Below are 13,203 nucleotides of genomic sequence, written 5' to 3'. Positions count from 1 at the left end.
AATTACAGTAATATACTGGCAGCTAGATTTGCCAGCATATAGTTGTAATTTTACAGATTACCTACTGTAATTTACAACAACAGTTTTTTACTGTACAAATATTACGAGACAGTACTGTAAAAAAAGGGAGCTGCACAGTATAATACTGTCAGATGTTTGGATGCATTATACTGTTATTTTAGGGTTCCTGCTGTTATTTATACTGTAGAATGTGATTTTTCTAGCATTGTTAAAATGTAATTTTAAAATAAACACTTAAAATTGCTTGCAAAAAAATTATCAAACAAAGGATGATGATAAAACACTGTTTTTATTAAATATAACAAAATTCAGTGCATTCTTAAATGTCAGTTTCTGCCTCACTAATGAGACTGGGCTGAATAAAACATAATGCTGTGATGTCACATAAATATCACAACACTGCAGAATACAATGTGAAAGCCACTCAAAGTCCATGAAATTTTTGATGAGGGTGGCCACTCTGCACTCCATTGCTGCATTTTTCTGGACAAGCTTTCCTGTCTTCTTGGACACCTTCACCTGCCTGGCTTTTGTTCCCCTCTTAGGGTTCACACCAATTAAGCATCTACAAAGTACAATGAGAAAAGTAAAGATTAATTGCAATGAAGACAGATAAAACCAACTGCATTCACAGTATAAATATTCTGGTTGTTGCCATTCTGGCAGTAATGAGAGAGAAATACTTTATTCAAAAACATGTAGCATGACAACAAATTTGGCCAAAACCCAGTGTTATGTCTATATGCACATGCTAGCTTAAACTTCGACTTACTATTTAAAAGACCTAATGCAATTAAAGTCAATTTACAAAAAAAAAGAGACACTAATTTAACGCAATGTGACATTCTTGAACAGCTAGTAGAGGATTTACCTTTGAACAAACTCCAGTGTCCTCGCAGCTTCATCTTGCCTTCACAGATGATGATGTTTTCACTGCTGATCATCCAACCTCCAAATGTTACTTCATCACCAGCAACTGATGCAGACAACAATTATAGTTAATGTCCCAAAAAACTATCAGATATTATACTGCTACAAATCCATTACTTAGAAAAGCTAATGATATTAATTTCAGAAAGAGATTTTTTAGACAGACTGAAAGACTTTTCTATAGGCCTACTGTTTTATTGTTCTATACTCCATACCTTAGTGTTACACTTACCCAGCAGTATCAGCCTTGGACTAGCCATTTTCAATATTTTACTATGTTCTTACCTCAACTTAGACAAATTAATACAGCCCTATCTTTTTTCAATGCGTGCACTTCATCTTTTACAGTGCCTCGTGAATGTAGCTTTTAGCCTAGCCCCAATCATTCCAATGGCTCCAAACAAAAGTTTTATTTTGTGCCAAACTTACTTGTGTAACTACTCATGTAACAGTCTTTAAATAGGGAAAACATGGAAGTGTTTGGTGGCTTCTAAATTCATCCCTGTTTGGAGCCATAGGAATGAATGGGGCTAAGCTAAATGCTAACACATTCACGAGGCACTGTACAAAGATTAAAAGTGCACACATTGAAAAAAGATACAAACAAATGGTGAAACAGAGCCCAATCCCTCATGTAGATTAAAAAAAAAATATCAATAGATAATCGCACATCAGTCAGACATTTGATTAGATTGCAAATTAACATTAGCATCTTTATTTGTATTTAACTTATATAGCTAGTTGCCAATTCGTTTAACAATCTGCCCTAAATATGTAAAAATCAAATAAATCGTTTTTAGAAATATTTCAAAAATAAGCAAATATATATAACATTTTGTCAATTATTTCACTTAGAAACACAGACTCTGTTCAGTTTGTGCTTACCTTGATATACAGGCGAGGAGTAAAAAACAAGTGAATTCGTCGTCCGTCTCAGTGCTGGTAGGGTCACAATCGGAGTGAAAATGGATAGATAGTCCTTAATTCTGCTTCCTTCTCGTATAATAAAATGCAGAAAAACAGTGTAGTTAAATCAGTTTTACTCATGGTTGCAGATGAGCTCGTCACATGTCTGACATGCCTGACCAGACCAAAAAATACTGTATTATCCCGTAAGACTGAACAGGAGCTTGCTGTTATTATTTTGTTTGTCATATTAATGTTTATTTACAGTATTCAACTGTATTTATGAGAAACGGTAAATTACTGTCCAAAATTCCCCGTTTTTTTACAGCAATTTTTTACAGTGTAGATTTAAGCAATACTTGAAAACTTTGAATACTTAAAAATCATTTGAATTAGATTAAATGTAAAACATTTTAACACATATTATATAAAAGATTTGTGGTATAATCATAAACTGATGCAATTACAATGTCATATGCCATAAAACATAACATTTATTTACATAATCTCTCACGTTGTAGCGACTACGGCAAATCAGCTGTTCTCCCGTAGTAGACCGTTACAGTAGAACGTCTCAAAGTAGCAGTTAAATTCGTGCATGCGCAATACAACGTCAGAATGCCGTTGCCGTTCCACCAGAGGCTGTTGCTTAAAGTCCCCAATCTCGGTCGGGGAAACCACCCCATAGGGACAGAACTACCTCGTCTTTTTCAAAATGTGAAAAAGATCAACCCAGTAACTTAGTTTCGGTAAACCATTCTCTGCAAGCATGTGAAAAAAATAAGTCGTTGAAATCTGTCTTCCCTGTGATGTCAGAAGGGGATAATACCGCCCACTGAAAATCTGCGCTATCCAACAACAGCACTGCCATTTAGTGTAGAGATCAGATTATTTGCATTTAAAAAGGACAAAAAAAGCACAATTTTGCTCACACCTACAAAGTGGCAATTTTAACATGTTAAAATAAATTATCTATATGGTATTATGAGGTAGAACTTTACATAGACACTCTGGGGACATGAAAGATTTATTTGACATCTTAAAAAAAAGTCTTGTGCAATTTCCCCTTCAATGTATTTTTGCAATAAAATTAAATATAAAAAAATATAAATATATGTGGTTCAGGCAACACGTGCATACGCTGATTAGCTTTAATGAATTTACAAAATGAAATATGATATAAAACACAACCATTTATTATAAAAGTACAAAACTTTTGTACAACATGAAGTAAACACAAGTAAAGGCAACGGTTCATTGTTAAAGCAACACTATGTAGTTTTTTAGCTTTAAATAATGTCACTAAAATTATTTCAGTGATAGAACAACTTTTAACTGGACAAATTGTACTGTTGCTGCAACCTGAGCAGCCTCCTAGCTGCTACAAGCACACTCTGAAAGTGGCGGTGGAGGGTAGAGCACACAGCCCCGCCCCTCCCCGTGCCTGCAGAAGAGTGTCTGATACCAGGCACTGTTGCGCTTTTCAACCACATGGGGGAGCTGTAAGTCATTTTTACATGGAAACTACATATTGTTGCTTTAAGACTATATAGAAAATATATGTGATTTAAGTTATGAAACTTAACTATAACATCAGTTTAAACGATAGTAACAAATAACAGACTTCATATGAATAATAAAGAGACAGAAAAATGCCAGATATAAATCCAAAGGAAATATTTCATGTTTAACCATCAGACACTGAAGGACAGAGCAGCTGCACTGAGCCAGCGGCACATTACAGAAGGACTTGCAGAGATAAATCTTCCCTCGGCGGTGTACACGACACTGACTGCCCACTGATCAACTTGAACTCAAATATCCAAAATTGTCAGAGGAAATTTTAATATTAGGTCCTATCTTTACTAACCAGAGATTTGAAGTTCTGGAAAACTTGGCTGATACAAGTCCACACAAGTCACCTCCTGAAGCATCCTCGATAAAATGAGCGGATCAAGAACACATCTGGGGATGTTAAGTAAACTTGGCTTCATGTGAACTTGGAATTGGAACAGTACTTGGGCTGCGACTGATGACGTTTTACAAGAACACAAGCAGGGGCGCTGTAAAGGGGGGGTAAACAATGACGATTCTCGGGGCCCACGAGTAAGTGGGGGCCCAGAGAAGCCCCCAAAATTCTGGTGCTAAAAATATTTAATAGTAAAAATTATTAACTTTAAATTATTCTATTTTCTGTTTCCTGGTATCAAAAATTGTATTTGTTTAGGAAACACAAACGTCCCTGGGCCCATTTCCCCCCTTTCAATGATCATAAAATGGTTCAGTCTGCCCAAATTGTATAATCCAGGCAACACAGTTTGACTTCACTTATAGCGCCGGCAGAATATCAACTTAGCTGATGAGGAAGTAAAAATGCCTCAAAAGCCAAAAACGGAAAGAGAAAAAATAAGAGAAGTGAAAGAGGCAAAGGGTCGACAGTATGTTACCCAATTTTTCACAAGAAAAGGTGGGTTTGTAAGTAGGCCTAATTGTTAGTGGACCGCCCGCCCGTGACAATGATCGTAGCCTATGGCACTTTTCTGTGCTTACGCGCACACTTTGTACATGAGGCCCCAGGTCTCTACGGTAGCATTTTTCGACAAGTAAGCTCGTTTCGATAGAGCAGGGTGCAGCGGATGCACGGCTTTGCCTCAAAGGCAGCCGTTGTCGGCATCTTTGTACGAGGCTCCGCCGGTCCGCCCACTTTCAGCACCCTACTGCGGTTCACGCTGTTGCACCTGTCTTGGAAGCAGTCTAACTTCATGAACTCTGATAAAAATCCTCTGCCAGCTACTGTAAAACTACTATCAGCTGTTTGTGAGGTTTCAGTGCATCTCTTGAAGATGATGTGGAGTTGTAATACTTTCACATTATCTGATTCAGACCGACTCGGCAAAACTCAATTTAAACAGTGCAAAATGACTGCCTGTGGACGTTATAGATAGAAATGATTATATTTCTGATTTTATTCACACAATAAATATTTAATCTAGTTTTAAAGAAAATTAATGTAGTTTTAGGAAAAGTCAGGGAGCAGCAAGGCTTTATGATTTATTTAGACAAAGTTATTGACGCCTTGGTCGTTCAAGTGTTAAAGATAATTACCATAAGTTTAAATGTTGCGGTTAAAATGACTGCTGGTAGCTGTTCTAGTGTTAGAAGTGCATGATAAGGGAACTCAATTTTCTCCCCATGTTATGAAAAAATAACAATACACAGTTTTAGTTAAACGTTCAAAACTGCAAAAAAATGACTTTCTTACTTAGTACTTTTGTCTTGTTTTCAGTAGAAATATAAAAAAACTCTTAAATTAAGATGCTTTTTCTTGATTAGCAAAATGACCTAAGTAAATAAGTCTAGTTTTAAAAAGAAATTTTTATACAATTTAAGTAAAATTGTCCTTAAAACAAGCTAAACTATCTGCCAGGTGAGAAAAAAATTGTGAAATAAGATTTCTTTTTTCTTAACCTCTTGAAAAGCACCCCCATTCTGGCCCGAAACCATGAAAATACCTACTTTCACTAAAAGGGCTGTTTTTACTAAACCATTTATAGTATAAGCATAACTGTGGTATCATTAGATAGAAGACACTTTGAGCTTCGTTTTCCATGTTTCAAAATTATTTTAAGATAAAAAAAAAAGTTAGAGAGGCTGAAGTACATTGTAATAAATTTTTTTTTTGCATAACATCTTTTTTAACACTAAAAATCTTAATGATAAATATATGTGTGAAACCTAGAAATGCAATGAGGCCAAAGCCACAAGTCTAAAGAAGTTATATTTCACGTTTGAAGTCAATAGACCCAAAAATGAGGTTCTTGCAAGAGTTTTTGTAAGACTAGTGCCTTTTCTAAGTGCCAGTCAGCCACAAAATAAAAGTCTTTTGTTTACATGCATACACGTTCGTTCTTTTTATTGTTTATCCTTATATAAGCGTATAAAATGCCGTATCCACACCAGGAAATAAAGCTTCACACAAAGATCGTTGAATTCGTGTTCTAATTGGCTACACGTTCTGTCTATCAATATTTTCCATGAAGTCATTGGAGGAACGCGCGAGTCAGATGACGTCACGATATTAGACAGCGCTGTTTGGATATTATGTATTATACTCCCGCCTACTTGTACAATCAAGTTTGAGCGCTGGTTTTGAACGCGAGTGTGCTCTCATATACAAGTGTTACGATGTAAATAGTCCTCAGATTGTATATTATAATCTATTACAAGACGTGCATCTGAAATCTGATGTAAACAATGGAAAATATATCCATATTTCACGGATTATACGCATTTGTGGACAACAGTGGTCATTGGATGTACTTTGTTGGAGAGTTTTTATGGGTTATTCACACATCTGAAACAGACTGGATTCGATTCGCGTTCCTTATACCAGCACAAAGGTAAGGAGTCAGTTTATATTATGCATGTTGTTATCTGGACTTCTGTAATAAAATACTATATTTATGATACTAGAGCAATTTAATCTCAAAACGGACACCATACACTGATGCTAAACCCTTAGACCTTTTAAACGATGTATAGTAGTGTTATTATTATTCTTGTTTGTACACAGTAGGCTATATATATATATTGTTAGCAGCATTAAAAAAAACTGACGTCCTTCCGTCCGCGAGCTAGTGCGCGTCGAGAGGTTAAACACTTAATTCAAGTAAAATTTTCCACCCCATTGGTAGTCAAAATACCATAAAAGCGCATGATTTTATGTAAAATGATATGAAACATTTCTCAGCTGTGTTGGGGGCCCTGTCAAGATTCTTTTCATGGGGCCCAAAATCCTTAGCAGCACCCCTGAACACAAGTACAGACATTTTGGGCTTTTGTGCACATGTCAGAGTGGACTCGAGTCATGTGACTTGGACTCAAGTCAGACTCGAGTCATGAATTTGATGCCTTCAGACTCGACTCGACAAAATGTACAAAGACTTGCAACTCGACTTGGACTTGAACATCATTGACTTGTGACTTCACTTGGACTTGCTACTTCACATGAAAACATGGGAAAAAAAATTTCAAACGGCCGCGCTGCTCTCAGTGTATCTGCATCTGTAAAAAAAATTTGCACCACCTGCATGCAGAGCATAAATTAAAAAATACTAATAATTTAGATGTGAAGCACTGACCATTAGCATGCTACTTGCTACTTTAGCGGGTTGAAATGCATATGAAGAGTTTGATTCTAAAACGCAATAAAAGCCATTTTTGAAAAAAATGAGTTACTGTCAGAATCAGTATTATATCAGGTCACTTTTTAAAAGTAAATCCTTAATTTTACGCAAAATCCAATATCCGCCGTGTTATTCTGTCATCTTTTCTCCCTTTTTTCCCAAAACGCAATAAACGCCACTCCTCCTTTTCTACAGAATGCAATAAATCCGCTCCACAAATTACAGCGCACCATTCCACGCAATGTAAACAAACAATGGCGGCGCTTTGAGTACACAGAGTCCTAGTTTTCCTCACCTACTTTTTACTCCGTGATCAACAAACAAACAAAAACAAAATAAAACTTAAATAGCATTGATAAACCTCTGGTTTTCTGTGACAGGAAAGAAACGTAAGCCATCAACTTCTAATAATTTACGCGAGAGGCAGTCGGGAGACGATCGCTTGTTCTCCCGACAGCATCAAGCTTCTCTCCCAGGGGATCTTATGAAAAACTTTCCATTATTTTACTCAAAGTCAAGGAGAATCATAGCTGATCGTTGTGAAAAATGTTAAGCGACGACGTCAAGTATAACCGCGCAGCAATGACAGTGTTCCTAATATGACAAAGTAAGTGTTTTGATTAATGTCATTAATGTTTATTTTTTTAATTAGTGTGTACAACTGTTCAACTATATGAATATAACATGGCAAAGATGAATGCACATTTATACATTGATTCAGTAGATTTATAGAATTTTGAAAAAAAAAAATTTTTTTATAACCTAAAGATGCCATGTGAAAGTTTGTAACAGAAAATAGTGGTTTTCATCTTGTAACTTTCTTGGTATAGAAAACATGTTTTCACCGAAATTTGTCAAAATGGATTTATTGCGTTTTGGAACCAAACTCTTCATATACATATTAGGCTATATATATTTGGTGTGTTTGACTTCCTGCCGAACTACGCGATCCGATCGGCGTATGAAATCAAATTACTATAGCGGCGCGAAAGTGACTGGCGAGCAGACTGGTGTGGCGCCACAAGAACCTACCGGCGAGTGACAGCAAAGTACCGCGAGAGCGATTCCAGTTATTACGTGGAGAAATCTGCTTTGAATTGCTCTCGTGCTACTTTGACATCACCAAGAGGTCTGATTAGCGCCAAATGAAGTCAAACCTGCAGTGTAGCTGCTAACGCGACATTGTAAACAAACATTCCATGTGGAGGAACGAGTGGAGCAGTGCACAACATAAAATCCGGAGTGTTAACAACGCACATGTGAGTAAACAACATTTAAATCATCAGTCCAGTTTATTACTTTATCTGGAGGTAAGAATCCAAATGCAATAAAATAAGCCCGTGATTATATCCTGATGGATTTTAGCTGCGTGTTTGCTTGTGCTTCACAGTGTTAAACTTCCCTTCTCTTTGTTTATTTATATATCTACGTTCAAGATGTATATGATCTTAAACTTCTGTTTGGTTCGGGTGTCTAATATTAGGCTACAGGAAAATCTTGTAATAATAACAGTTAAAAGTAATAATAAGTAAAAGACTATTTCATTTTAGACAATGCTTGTATTATATGCAAAAATACGCTTTTTATATCAAAGACTATGCCAATTAGAGTTAATTCATGGTCATCGTAAATGTGTATTAATTAAAAACATTTACACCATTAAATTACACATGGTAATATTATCAATAGTTGGCAGATAATAGCTATTGAAAGGGTGGATTTTTTTCTTCAATGCATGTGTTAGCCACGGTTTAAAGATTGTAAACATTTTATTTAATTTTAATTAACAGTTGAGTAACTTTTGTCCCTGAGTTAGATGTTGATTAACACTAAACCAGTCTAAAAATCAGTCCAGTTTCCCCAGCTGTAAACCCATTGGCTGTTAAAGTCTTTTTTTTCTTATAATAAACTGACATGTTCATACACATTCAGTTTATGTGTTTATGAGTACACTTTCAGAATGCTCTCAGTTACATGAAGATCCATACGTATGCATCTGTGAGTGTGGTGGTGCTTATGGGGTGTCGTGCTGGGACGAGTGAGCATAAGGGTGAGAGGGAAAACAAAAATCTAGACTACACCACAGCAGCTAAGTCACTGCATTGACATGGCAGAAGGACAGAATGCCCTTTTGTTCTGGGCACTCTTCCTTCACTCTTTCAAGTAGCTATCCGAGTCTTGGCAGTGTCTGCTTCTAGTGCTCTAGTTTTCAGCCATGGTGGCATCATACTGAGTCCCCATCGCGCACAAATGACTGACAGACTTTTGGCCAATTTTATCTTTTGCAAATGCAATGCAGTATAGGGGCCTCCCTCCACCTGTCCACAGCACGCATTTTATTTCTGTGGTAAGAGGACTTGAAATGACTCGAAACTAAAATGGTAGGACTTTGGACTCGACTCGGGACTTGCCTCATCTTTGACTCGGGACTCGAAAGCAAAGACTTGTGACTTGCTTGTGACTTGCTTAACAATGACTTTGTCCCACCTCTGGCACATGTAGACTTTTAGTAAGGATCCTACAAACAGTTTTATTAAAAGACCTCAGCTGATTTATAAACTTTGTTGTCATATCCACACAGTTGACACATGAATGGTTTCTATCGAGTGTGGACTCTCATGTGTGTGTTAAGGTTAGATTTTGTTCTGAAACTCTTTTTACAGTCATGGCATGTGAATGGTTTCTCTTTAGTGTGAGTGATCAAATGTTCATTAAGGTTTGGTTTCATCCTGACACTCTTTCCACACTGTTGACACATGTATGGTCTCTCTCCATTGTGAATCTTCATGTGTGCTTTAAGGTTAGGATTTGTTCCGAAACTCTTCCCACACAGATGACAAGTGTCGCGTGTAGCTTTTCCCCACTGTGAGTTTTCATGTGGCGGTTAAGGTTCGATTGAAAGGTGAAACTCTTTCCACACGGTTGACATGTGAACGGTTTCTCTCCAGTGTGAACTCTTGCATGAATCTTAAGGTTACTTTCAATAGAGAAACTCTTTCCACATTGTTGACAAGTGTAAGGTTTCTCTCCAGTGTGACTCCTCATGTGTCTCTTAAGTTCACCTGCAGTTATAAAACTCTTTCCACAGTTATGGCACAGATGTGGTTTCTCTCCAGTGTGAATTCTCATGTGTGCTTTAAGGTTAGGATTTGTTCCGAAACTCTTTCCACACAGATGACATGTGTAAGGTTTCTCTCCAGTGTGAGACAACATGTGTTTCTTAAGTTGACTTCTATCTGGGAAACTCTTGTCACAATGGTGGCACACGTGTGGCTTTTCCCCACTGTGAACTTTCCTGTGCTGGTTAAGGTTTGACTGAAAGGTGAAACTCTTTCCACACTGTTGACATGTGTAAGGTTTCTCTCCAGTGTGAATCCTCATGTGTGCTTTAAGGTTAACTTTTGTTCTCAAACTCGTTCCACACTGTTGACATGTGAAAGGTTTCTCCTCACTGTGAGTCTTCTTGTGATCTTCAGGGCGTTCATCTTCACTGAAATTATTTTCACACTTTATGTCTTCTGTCTTCAGAGCTTCTTTCTGTAAAACATTATGGTTTAATTTTTCAATCGGATGTTTCTCATCCACTTCAGCTTGACTCTCCTCTTTCACTTCCATCATATCTAAAATGAAGACAGTGAAAAGTTCATATTGATAAACCAGAATGACAAAACACATTTGAGATTGTCATGTATCCATGTTATTTTTAATGTGAAGTACATTATGTCATTTCTATTGTCAATATCTCATCTTGTAGTTTAACTCTTGTGCTTTGTTCAAAACCCTACAACACTTTTGGTGTTTCCAATATCACCAAACATTGGATTCTATCTTTGTGTCAACTTGTTTTCTTTCAGTTAGGACAGGTTTTGCATTTTTTTAAAGTAATTAATCGAATGCCTAATTAATATTAGCTTATGCACCTCAATATTTTAGTGAAAATAGCATTATCTGTGAATAATTTCAGCAATATTAGATAAAACATTAACATTTACAGTGTTTACAATACTTTCCGGACTATAAACCGCACAGGAATATAAGGCGCATCATTCAAAAATGCGTCATTAAGACTAAATAAAATATGAATCACAGTGGACTATATTGCGTTTATTAAAGAAATTATTTCACAAAATCCAACGCCAAAGAACAGACATTTAATCTGAAAAGGCAAGTTATTCAAATAAACAATAGCAGACAGAACAGCAGGCTGAATATATATAATGTATATGTATATGTGTATGTGTGTATGTATTTGTATATATGTATATATGTATGTGTATATGTATATGTATATGTATATATGTATATGTATATAGACTGTTTTATCGGACGCACGTGATACACGTCTGGATCCGAACTTTACTTCCGGTTTCGTTTTTTTAATGGTCTGACTAGTTGCTAAAATCATCTCTTGAAGAAATGCCTCATCGAAAATAACAAATATTTTGGTTTTCTAGGTAATCTATGTGTTGTTTTTTTGCTTGTTATATAAATAAACTACGTTTAAAGAACTTTGTTGTTATTTATTCTTAGCGAAGTTTACCGGAAGTTACGTGTGGACTGCTACAGCCGCTTGTTTATGTTGTTACTGCTGAAACGGTCTATATGTATGTGTATATTTGTATATATGTATATATGTATATATGTTTGTGTATATTTATATTTGTATATATGTATGTGTATATGTATATGTGTGTGTGTGTGTGTGTGTGTGTGTGTGTGTGTGTGTGTGTGTGTGTGTGTGTGTGTGTGTGTGTGTGTGTGTGTGTGTGTGTGTGTGTGTGTGTGTGTGTGTGTGTGTGTGTGTGTACATATATAAATACACACACATATACATTAGGGATGTTAACCGATGACCGTTTGACCGATGGTTGACCGTATCAACGTTAACCGGTCAAAGTTGTCGGTTGTCGGTTAAAAAAAGGGATCTGTAAATTAGGCTATTATAGACAGTGGACTAAACCCTACTACAGTTAGTCATCTCTTTCTTTCCAAGATCATTTTGTGTGAAGTGAACAAATCCCTCACACTCAGTTTTTCATAACTGGTCTGTTTGTACTTTATAAACCAATAAAAAAACATTTGGCGCGAGGTCACTGCGTTTGGTTGCATGCTCACAAGGTTTGCGAAAAGTAAATGCTACAGGCTATTTTTGATAAATTCCTTTATTCGAATAGTAAATAAAATACAGCAATAAAATAATTAAAATTAAAGTCTCTCCTGGTTGTGTTCCAAATTATTAACATTTATGTCTTTTAGGCTAACAGTAAAGTGCAGAGTAAGTTTTGTTTCTGTAAATCCTCAGCCATGATTCTTACCACTTTATTAAGTTTTGCTTTGTAGAAAGCATTTCTTTAAAGTGAATTTCGTTTTGTATAAATTGTATCTTAATTTTAATAAATGTTTCATCAACCAAATGCATGTATTTAATAAATAAAAAGCAAATATATAATTACCGGTCCGTGCATGAAGGCGCCGGCACGGCGCGTTCACTTGCATTGCATTGTTACTTAGAACGCACCTCGTCGTAAATAAATAAAACTCAGCGTAGGCCTATATGCCTCATACAAGCATTAAATATCTTTGCTGCATTTGTTCTAGAACAAACACAGTGCGAGACCTGCTTTGGCCGGTGCGTCTTTTACACATTCTGAAGGTGCCCGTTTAATCCATTGGTTTTATCGTGTTGCAGTCTATTAGGCAACATTCCGCATAAGATGGGTTTAGATTTGGAAATACATTACATCTATATTTCAGTGGTAACAGAAAAGGTGATGATGATCATCCTATGTCTTTATTATTACTACCCCAAACTAAAGCGCAGTCTCTTCTGAGCTGTCATTTTCTTAAATGAGCCGTGGCAATTTTCAAATGAGCTTCACAAACGCCTTTATTTTCAAGTTCAACGCGATCACCTAGTACCTAAACTATTTCGAAACTAAGCACGGCGCCGCGTTTACGGGACTTATGTTTCGCGCTGTAGGGGATTTAAAAAGTGTTGTGAGGTCTGTGTGTGTGTGAGCCGGAGGCAGAGCGCAGAGAGATGCAAGTTGCGAAATTGCAGGCGCGGCTCGAAATGGTAGGTATGTGACAAAAAAATATAAATACTAGAAAATTCATATATAATTATAACCATATGATAGATAAAAAAAGAACTTTAACA

At 36.4% G+C, this 13,203-nt stretch overlaps 1 protein-coding gene, 1 long non-coding RNA gene and 1 pseudogene across 2 annotated transcripts in view; all 3 read right to left on the bottom strand.

Moving 5' to 3' along the window:
* The window catches only part of LOC135768462 (uncharacterized), a 140,883-nt gene that overhangs the window by 33,300 nt on the left and 94,380 nt on the right, over positions 1-13,203 (bottom strand). The gene's annotated exons all lie outside the window — the stretch shown is intronic.
* LOC135768968 (uncharacterized) lies at positions 298-2,197 on the bottom strand. The gene is made up of 3 exons (XR_010542311.2): positions 1,837-2,197; positions 893-997; positions 298-586 (listed from the first exon to the last, which is right to left on the bottom strand). It is a non-coding gene; the product is annotated as an uncharacterized lncRNA (long non-coding RNA).
* LOC135769147 (uncharacterized) overlaps positions 3,109-13,203 on the bottom strand; it is a 36,930-nt pseudogene continuing 26,835 nt past the window's right edge.

Source organism: Paramisgurnus dabryanus, chromosome 3 (genome assembly GCF_030506205.2).
Source record: "Paramisgurnus dabryanus chromosome 3, PD_genome_1.1, whole genome shotgun sequence".
Classification (NCBI taxonomy): Eukaryota; Metazoa; Chordata; class Actinopteri; order Cypriniformes; family Cobitidae; genus Paramisgurnus; species Paramisgurnus dabryanus.
Note: the sequence above shows the minus strand (reverse complement) of the source record. Positions and strands in the feature narration are given on the sequence as shown.